At 37.6% G+C, this 10,023-nt stretch overlaps 1 protein-coding gene across 1 annotated transcript in view; it reads left to right on the top strand.

Moving 5' to 3' along the window:
* The first annotated feature begins 263 nt into the window (after nucleotides 1-263).
* Nucleotides 264-10,023, top strand: part of LOC127445265 (protein ELFN1-like) — a 139,725-nt gene continuing 129,965 nt past the window's right edge. The window contains exon 1 of the mRNA XM_051705191.1: nucleotides 264-499. The gene's annotated coding sequence lies outside the window, so the exon portion shown is untranslated. The remainder of the gene's footprint in view (nucleotides 500-10,023) is intronic.

Genomic DNA, 10,023 nt, shown 5'->3' with positions numbered 1-10,023 from the left:
TGAGGGTTAGGTTTAGGGGTAGGGTTAGGGGATAGAATCTATAATTTGTACAGTATAAAAATCATTATGTCTATGGAGAGTCCTCATAATGATAGCTGCACTAACATGTGTGTGCGTGTGTGTGTGCGTGCGTGCGTGCGTGTGTGCGTGTGTGCGTGCGTGCGTGCGCGCGCGTCTGACAGCATCTGACTGGTTGCTCACTCCAACCGCTTGGCGGTGAGAAGTATAGACACTACTGCTCAGAGTGGGATAAACACGGGACGACGACGGAAGAAATACGAACTCTCCATCACGCTTTAATCTCAAGTAAATCACAGTGTGCTCCTCCGGACCAGGAGATTTGTAGCTTCCGCAGTGGCTTGTTCCAACTGCGGACATTTGCTGTTTGCTGCCCGGACGCGTCCGCAGTGCTGGATTTTGCTGTTCTTTACATCTGAAGTGAATGAGAGTCTCTTCACAAAACCCCGAGACCCTGACGGGAGACTTGTCATCTTAAAGGGTAAGGCTAAACGCACATTCTCATTAGAGCCTTCGAGTGCCATTAAATGAGAGTCGATAAACAATCCATCTAGTCTCTAGTCAACTCTATGAGTCAATAGCGCAGTTATGAACGTCTTTTGTATTGATATTCACTCATCGATTAGCCTCCAAATCTGGGTTCTGGGCACCAGTCATATAGGTAGCTCGTGTGAGACTGATTTCTCTCTTCTCTTTGGGGAAACATTTTTTGGGTTCCTACCTGTACCAAGGCCGCCTTACCGAAGGGCAGGAGGAAATTTGTATTCAGAGTTCGGCTACTCCTTTGCGACTGCTTTCGAACCAAGTGAGACCACCGAGTCTATCGATACAGCGCAAGATACGCACTCAATTTTAAGTTCTCGACGATTGCAATGTAAGATACACAGATACAACTTAAATCTCTGAAGCCTATCATTTCATTTCGATCTGTTTGATTGGCTCACACAATTTTCAACTTGTTCATGTTCTGACTTTAAACGTGGGATGTTATCCTTATAAAGCTCAACAATATTAGAGAGATTCGCTGACCAACGAATCATATTCCAAAGTTATCGCTGAGAATGGATGCGAATCTTTTGTTCACTTGCTGCTCTTTTTACTGACAAGCATTGGAATAATTGAGTTAATTGTTCAGTAAAGCAGCTTTCACACAGGACGCGTACTGCTGGCGTTCAATAACAACGAGATCGCAACGGAACGGAACGCTTGTTTAAAAAGTTAAACTGTATTTAAATTGACAAACGCGACGCTCAATACTTCGAAACGCTTAAAAAAAAAATCAACTCGACGCGACGCAACGACCAAATACGTCTGTGTAATTACGATTACAAAATAGCGCAAACGGAAGGCAAGAACGCGTTCTGTGTGAACGCTTCCTAAGAAAGGCAATGGAGCAGTAATAAGTTCTTTCTAACGGGTGAAATCAGTTCCCGCAGCAGAGCGTTTCAGAACGCTGGACAGCGCTCAGCTTTGCTTACTATTATAATACCAGCAATTGTATGTGACTCCACCAACTCATCATAACTTGTAATGGCAACACATAAAAATTAAAAATAAAACTCTACTTGCCAAAATCTTGAAAATGCTGCAAACATGGATTTTTTTATTTCCTTGAATAAAGGTAAGTAATCTATCTTTACAATCTGAAAACTGCAATGCAGTCAAGCCTTTTTTGGGGTATGTATGTAGACAAGTTTGAGACTTTTATTTTCTGGTAATCAGAACACTTTAGGACAGTGATTTTTACAGGACCCACATTTAAATTGGCTGTGACCCATTACAGCACCAAAATAGTTTATTGTTCAAAAGTGAGTAAAATGTCCTTAAAAGCAAACTTTAAATTTTTTTTTTTTTTAATATTACCAGGAATGGCAGAGCATGTCTTGTAACCTGTCCATGCTGGCATATGTCTAATGTGGCTAGCTTCTACGAGGGTTATTCTCACAAAACCTGTGGAATGTCCTATGTTTTAACTTCAAATACAAAGAAAATATGACATTATATTTTGCATAATGATACTGAAGCCTACATTCAGGAACCATTGAGTTTTTTTTTTTTCTTTCTTTCTTTTGCATTGTGGCTGTAATGCGTCCAAATGTTTTAAAAAAAATTTCAATGATGACTGTCATTACCGTGACACAGTATTTTTGTTTCTGTACTACAGTAAAAAAGAAGTATTTTAATGACAAATGTCTTTGAGAAACAAAAAGCATGCAGAATTGCACTAATTGAAAAAAACCCACATTGCATTAACAGTAATTTGTTTGGACATTTTAGCACATTTTACCCCCACATTTTCATTACTGTATTGTGTCCAAATATTTTACTTTTACAATTACCTTTTAGAATTCCAAAGTTTTCAATGATGTCATTAACTTACCACAGTATTTTCTTTTCTGTATTACAATAAAAAATATGTTATTTTACATTGATTTTAGTACCAAGAGTGTACTACTATTATGTATAAATACTTTACCATTTAAATAATATAATTAAGTAAATTTTCGGTTATGAGAATGTCACAATTACAATATTTTTTTGCGTTGCAGTAATGAGAATTGGGGGGTAAATATGCATAACTGTCATGAAAAAAATGTCACAATGTTAGGGCTTCATTTTCTATATGTAAAATAAATGTTAATTTCTTATTTGTTTCTTTTGATTTTGAAAAAATGAATAGATAAAAATAATAGGTCCAGTACATTTTCTTGAGAATCACCCTATGTGGCTGAATAATTTGAGCAAAATTACAGTAGGGGAGAAACACAAACAACCTTTGACGTAAACAAAGAAATGTGAAGTGTTTCCTCCTTGCTTTTGTTGATAAGGCTATTTATTTTACTGTGCTAACTATGTGTAATTTTATGGTTAGTTGCATTTTATTATTTGCATTAAACATTGTTTTCACCCTGCTGAGAACCATTGCATTTGGAGAATGCAAAGACAGGGTTGTGCATTGTTACTTTTAATTTGAAGAACGGTTGGAAATGGGAATGTAATTAAAGGCCTGTGACATTATAGTTACAGTATGTTACCAATTAGGCATGACATTATCCAAAAATTATGAATTAATTACATAACTGCCGGTCTAGTCTGTGTTTTTTGGGATAACACGAACTATCATATCACTCTGCCATTACAAGCAAGTATCCAGTCTTAACAGTGCCACCATTAGCATCATTAAATGCTCATCCTCTTTAAATATGATGAGAGCCTCTAAAAAGACAAGGTGGCATGCTATCCGAGATGTACAGTTGCCATGGTTGCGTTGACTTTGATCGACGTTGTAGTGTTTGACACTGGACGTGCGCTCATTACCGGCTCCGCACATCAAACGGCACCTTGCATCTCGCAAGGCTCCGAGCTCATAAAAAAGTGTATTCCCCAGCTTGCTGCCGAGCTTGTTAGAGTCACTTTTAGATTGTGATGACAGACACGCTATATAATCAAGGAGTTATTGCTCAGTGTCAGCGCAGCCCTCACTTATCATAAATACTGATAACAGAAATCAAACCTCACTCGTCAGTCTCAAGTCAACTGAACATTGACCTATTGCACTGCAAGGATATGAAAAGCTGTGGTCTATTCATTGTTTATCCGTGACATTATGACCCCTATGTCTCTGCATGTTCTGGGTCAATATCTCCTGACATTTCCTTGGATTATTGTTCAACAAATCAACACAACAGGGTTCTGCCACACTCACACACACATGTGCAGGCCGAGGAGGTAACTGGGGGAAGTGGATTAATACCGTGCTCACCTTTTGACCAAATTACATAGTTATGAATAGTTTACACATTTTTATGCATGCAAATTGGCTTGAAGTGAAAAAGAACCAGTGTTATGATTTAACAGTGACATGGCTTGTGAAGTACTGTTTGTTAAAGAGAAATTATGTTGCTTTAAAAAGGGAAAATAAAATCAGTTTTTTTTTTATTCAATGGCTTTATCAAACAGGAGCATGGAAAGGAAGCAAAGAGATGAAATGAGAAGAGAAAAGTATTAAAGGGCCAACGACAGCAGATAAAATACAATCGCTGAGATGTATCAGCAACTAGGGCTGGGTGATATAGCAAAAAATATTATATCTTGGTATTAAGCCTTTTGACCATCATTTAAACCAAACAACAATTGCTGCCAAGTTATTGAAAGCATTTAATGTAAAAACAATGGAAGTATTTTAATGACAAATGTCTTTGAAAAAAAAAAAAATCTGAAAAATAAACATTTTATTAACAGTTCTTGCATTTTTGGGGATGCAGTTTCATATGGTTGTTCAGTTAAGCTGTGAATATTTAAACTAAAAACATTTCGCACAAAATTTCAACAATAAAAATTCAATTGTAAATACTCAGTTAAAAAAAAAGCCCTCCAAAAATCGGTCACTGATAAAACATCTACTGTAACATGATTTTTTGTGATTTATATGCACGAAGAAAAGAAAAAAAGTCTGAATACACAACTACTTTTGAATGGACGTCAGTGGAGAAAGATGCTGTTTCATAATGGTGCTTTTAAAGGGTTCGTTCACCCCAAAATAAAAGTTCCATCATCATTCACTCACGCTCATGTTATTCTAAACCTGTATTTGGGAACTATGAGGAAATATCTGCTGATTTTATATTATTTTTATGTTGAGTATTATCATGAAGTTACATCTAAAAATTCGACAAAAAACCCCATCTGTTTACAACTTATAAACTCTGTACTTTCACAGCTTTTACTCAATATATATTTGGTCTGCAAGTGAAACAATATGCATGTTGTATAGGTAACACTTCACAATAAGGTTCTATTCGCTAACATTAGTTAATGCATTAGGTGTTAACAATATTTTATTACAGCATTTATTTATCTTTGTTAATGTTAGTTAATAAAAATACAATTGTTCATTATTAGTTCATGTTAGTGTATTAACTAATGTTAACAAATACAACTTTTGATTTTAAAAATGTATTAGTATATATTTAAATTAACATTAACTAAGATTAATAAATACTTAAGTATAGTTCATTGTTAGTTCATGTTAACTAATGTTGTTAACTAATGTTAACAAATGGAACCCTATTGTAAAGTGTTACCATTGCATTATACTCTTTCCAATCTGTGTGATGAACTGACCTTATGTTTGATGTGTATGATATATAGGAAATAATCATATTGCATAAGTTGAAAACGGAACACTTCTAATTTTTCAGCAAATTAAAAAGGACCTGTTAAGAGGTTGTCATTTTGCCTTAAAGGGGTCATGAACTGCCTTTTTTTTATGTTGTACTGTTCTCTGAGGTCCACTTATAATGTTATCAAGATTTTTACATCAAAAAACAGCATAATTTAGAAGTAATAGGCTATTTTCTGTCCTGTTTTGACCCCCCTCATCATAACACACCGTTTGAATAGGGGTGGCGGATTGTAGACTCGGAAGTAAACGCCCACCGATATGATTGGCTAACAGTTTTGCATATTTAAAAATCCTACATCCTTCATAGATGGACGCTGCTGTGATTTAGGTTAAAAACACATAAATACTCAGTACACATCAAATGATCTGTAATAACAGACAAAGCAATAGTGACCACGTAATAAAAACAGTTACTCACACTTGTGTGGTGCAACATTACTGTCGGATCCAATATAGTCAGCACAGCATCATCTTTTAGTTTCAGTCTTTCTGAAAATCCTGCATCGAATTGTGCCTTGTTTGTAAACGAATCCGCGGTAAAATGAAGTGAACAAAGGACCAAGTTCTTACTGACGTGGTCTGGAACTTCATTAAAAATAAAGTTCATCCACTCTTTCCTAATGTTGGGATCAGAAGGAAGGCAATGCAAAGACTGTGTTTTTCCACAACTTGGCAATGCACAGCATCTTGTTGTCTTCAGAGCCATTTTTATCATTTGGTTTCTGCGTAGACCTGCATTTGCCTCTCTCGTTATTAACCTACTATATATGTGAATCGGTGGGCGGGGCTAAACAGGCAGTGATGTAGAAGCAGGCGTTGATCTTCTTCTGCGGAGGCAGTGTTTAGCCACACTATTACGTAATAAAATGGCACATTCCACATCCTGTCGATTTGGCAGATTGGCTTCAATATAAGCTGTTTTTAGACTAACAAGAAAGTTTTGATTTCTGAAACTTACAGGATGTTTTTATAGTACAATGACCTCTTATATGTCAAAAAATCAAGGGAATTTTGAATGACCCCTTTAATGCCTTGTAAAGTCCAGTTTATAAGCTTTAAAATGAGACCCATTTTGTGTTGGTCAAGTGAGTTGTTATTCATTTGATAATTTTTTCTTCTCAGCATGGAGTTTCAAAGTATGCCCAAATACAAAGCAACTTAAGAGAAAGCATTGAGTATATGCCTGAATTATTTTCTCTCCGCATGCACCTAAATCTTTTCATGTTCACATCCTTTGATGAACTCGTTTTTAATGCTACAATAATTTAAAAGCTCATTTAGTGCACCACAGCACAGAGTCTGCACTTTTTTTTCTACATTGTTTTCACTGTATATGCTGCTTATGTTAATTTTTAATAAACATGGCATCTCTTTTCATTGTTATGAACTGTATATTCATCTGATGTCTGATTTCATAGCTGAACCAAACCAGACAGTTACTGAAGTGCAGAGGACAGACTCAATGACTGCTGAGTAGAACTGTATCAGCAGTGCCTGTGGCAGGTTGAACTTCCTCAGCTGGCGAAGGAAGTACAACCTCTGCTGGGCCTTTTTCACAGTGGAGTCAATGTGGGTCTCCCACTTCAGGTCCTGTGAGATGGTAGTGCCAAGGAACCTGAATGACTCCACTGCTGCCACAGTGCTGTTTAGAATGGTGAGCGGGGTCAATGTTGGGATGTTCCTCCTAAAGTCCACTATCATCTCCACTGTTCTGAGCATGTTCAGCTCCAGATTGTTTTGACTGCACCAGTGAGCCAGCCGTTCAACCTCCCTTCTGAAAGTAGTGTTGTCTGCAAACTTCAGAAGCTTGACAGAGGGGTCCTTGGCAGTGCAGTTATTGGTATACAGGGAGAAGAGTAGTGGGGAGAGCACACATCTCTGGGAGCACCAGTGCTGATCGTACATGTGCCGGAAGTGAATTTCCCCTGTCTCACTAGCTGCTGCCTCTCTGTTAGAAAGCTGGTGATCCACTGACAGATAGATGTGAGAACAGAGAGTTGGTGTTATTTAGTCCGGATAGTAGCTGGGATGATGGTGCTGAAAGCCAAAGTCCACAAAAAGGATCCTTGCATATGTCCCTGGTCTGTCCAGATGTTGCAGGATATGATGCAATCCCATGTTGACTGCAGCATCCACAGACCTGTTTGCTCGATAAGCAAATTGAAAGGGATCTAGAAAGGGTCCAGTGATGTCCTTCAGGTGGGCCAACACCAGTCTCTCAAATGACTTCATGACCACAGACATCAGAGCGACGGGTCTGTAGTCATTAAGTCCTGTGATTTTGGGTTTCTTTGGGACAGGGATGATGGTGGAGCATTTGAAGCAGCATGGCACTTCACACTGCTCCAGTGATCTATTGAAGACCTGTGTGAAGATGGGGGCCAGTTGGTCAGCACAGGATTTTAGACAAGTGGTGAAACACTGTCTGGGCCCTGTGCTTTCCTTGTTTTGTTTTTTTCCAGAAGACACGGCACACCTCCTCTTCACAGATCTTAAGTGCAGGTTGAGTAGCAGGAGGGGGTTGCAGGAGGTGTTGATGTTTGTGTGAAGTGAAGGTCAGAGCAGGTGTGGGGTGTGAGACTGGACCTTTCAAATCAACAGTAAAACACATTCAAGTCGTCAGCCAGTTGTTGGTTCCCTACAGTGTTGGGGGATGGTGTCTTGAATTTAGTAAAGTCTTTTAGGCCTCTCTACACTGATGCAGGATCGTTAGCTGAAAACCTGTTCTTTTAGCCACTCTGATTTCCATATTCAGTGTGTTCCTGGCCTTATTGTACAAGATTTTATCCCCACTTCTGTAAGCATCCTCTTTGGCCTGATGAAGCTGCCTGAGTTTTGCTGTAAACCATGGTTTGTCATTGTTGTATGTTAAATAAGTCCTAGTAGGAATTCACATATCCTCACAGAAACTGATCTATGATGTCACAGTATCTGTGAGCTCGTCCAGATTAGTGTCTGCAGCCTCAAATACACTCCAATCAGTGCAGTCAAAGCAGGCTTGTAGTTCCAGCTCTGCTTCATTGGTCCAGTCTTTACAGTCTTTACTATAGGTTTAGCAGATTTTAGTTTCTGCCTGTAGGTTGGAAGAAGATGAGCCAGACAGTTATCAGAGAGTCCCAAAGCAGCTCTAGGGACAGAGCGATATGCATCCTTTATTGTTGGGTAGCAATGATCCAATGTATTTCTGTCTCTGGTGGGGCATGTAATGTGCTGTCTGTATTTCGGCAGTTCATGGTTGAGGTTAGCTTTATTAAAATCTCCCAGAATTATAATAAGTGAGTCTGGGTATTGTTGCTCTGTGTCTGTGATCTGATCAGCCAGCTGTTGCAGTGCTGCATTCACGCATGCATGTGGAGGAATATAAACACTCACCAGAATAAACGAGGAAAACTACCGTGGCGAATAGAAAGGCTTACAGTTGATAAAGAGCGCTTCCAAATTAGGACAGCACATCTTCTTTAACGTTGTTACATCTGTACACCAACTTTCATTGATGTAAAAGCATGTTCCACCGCCTCTCGTTTTCCCTGTTAACTCCGCAATGCGATCCGCTCTGAACAGCTGAAAGCCTGGCAGATTTAACGCGCTGTCTGGAATGGCTTCACTCAGCCAGGATTCTGTGAAACACAAGGCAGCAGAGTTTGAAAAGTCCTTGTTTGTTTGAAATAATGAAAAAGCAGTGTGAATATTGTCATAACTTTAATACATCCATAGAACCATTGCAAATGTGATGGGTAGAATTAAAAAAAAAGAGAAAGCACTAAAAAAATAAGCTCTCTATAGCTCTGTAGATGTCAAATTACATGTCCAAGAACTTTTATTCTCCAATGTGAAGATGTTTGATTAAAATGTACATGAATTTATAAGGGAAAGTGTGTTGTTTAGGTGCTGTGACATGTCAGCATTTCTTCACTATTTCAAGTTTTTCACCATTTTAATCGCCTTCCAAAAAGAAAATTCTAGAAGGTAAAATAAACTAGAGTCTCAAGTATTATAATTACAGGGTACCACTTTATAATAAGGTTCTATTTGTTAACATTAGTAAATGCATTAGGTATCATGAACTAACAATAAATAAAATAATTTTACAGCATTTATTAATCTTGGTTAATGTTAAACAAAGAAGTGAATGTAAACAAATATAACCGTATTGTAAAGTGTTACCTATTACAGTATATAAAATAAGAAAGTGCTTTTTAAAAGTTTAAGATGAAGAAAGTCACACCGCAGACATTTCTGATAATGTTTGAAATTTCATGTCAACTACCCATATAACTAACTATGTTTAAAAGTTTATTTAGTGCAACAAAATCGATTTTTGTTTTGTTATGAGTGCAAAAGTGATTAAAAGTAAAAAAAATCAGTGAAAATCAGTTAGCTATAGCAATGTGGGGAAAACATAAAGTAAATAATATATAATAAAATAATGTAGAAAAAATTACATAATTTAAATAGGGCCTATAAACACAACACCTCGAAAATTATATAAAAATAAAGAAATGTAAATGTATGTAAAATATAAATACACACCTCTTAGAGAGCAGATTTTGCAGATAGGATAGTTTGGTTGTTTTGCAGATTAATTGCTCGTATTTTCACTCTGTGTGAGTTTTTTGCATCTGTATGTCTGCAGTGTCTGAATTTCTTCCCCAGATTATTATTGACAAAACGTGACTGTCACGCTGATGGGAAGGACGAGACAAGAGAGAGTGTGGATCCAAATGCAGAATTATTTATGCTACTCAGAAGATGAAGAAATAAAGATGAAAAATAAAACAGCAGCCGCAGGAGGAGCAGGGAATTGAATTCCAGGAGGAGGA

The sequence above is a fragment of the Myxocyprinus asiaticus genome, chromosome 8 (genome assembly GCF_019703515.2).
Source record: "Myxocyprinus asiaticus isolate MX2 ecotype Aquarium Trade chromosome 8, UBuf_Myxa_2, whole genome shotgun sequence".
NCBI lineage: Eukaryota > Metazoa > Chordata > Actinopteri > Cypriniformes > Catostomidae > Myxocyprinus > Myxocyprinus asiaticus.
The sequence above is the reverse complement of the archived record's forward strand: the minus strand, read 5'-3'. Positions and strand labels throughout refer to the sequence as shown.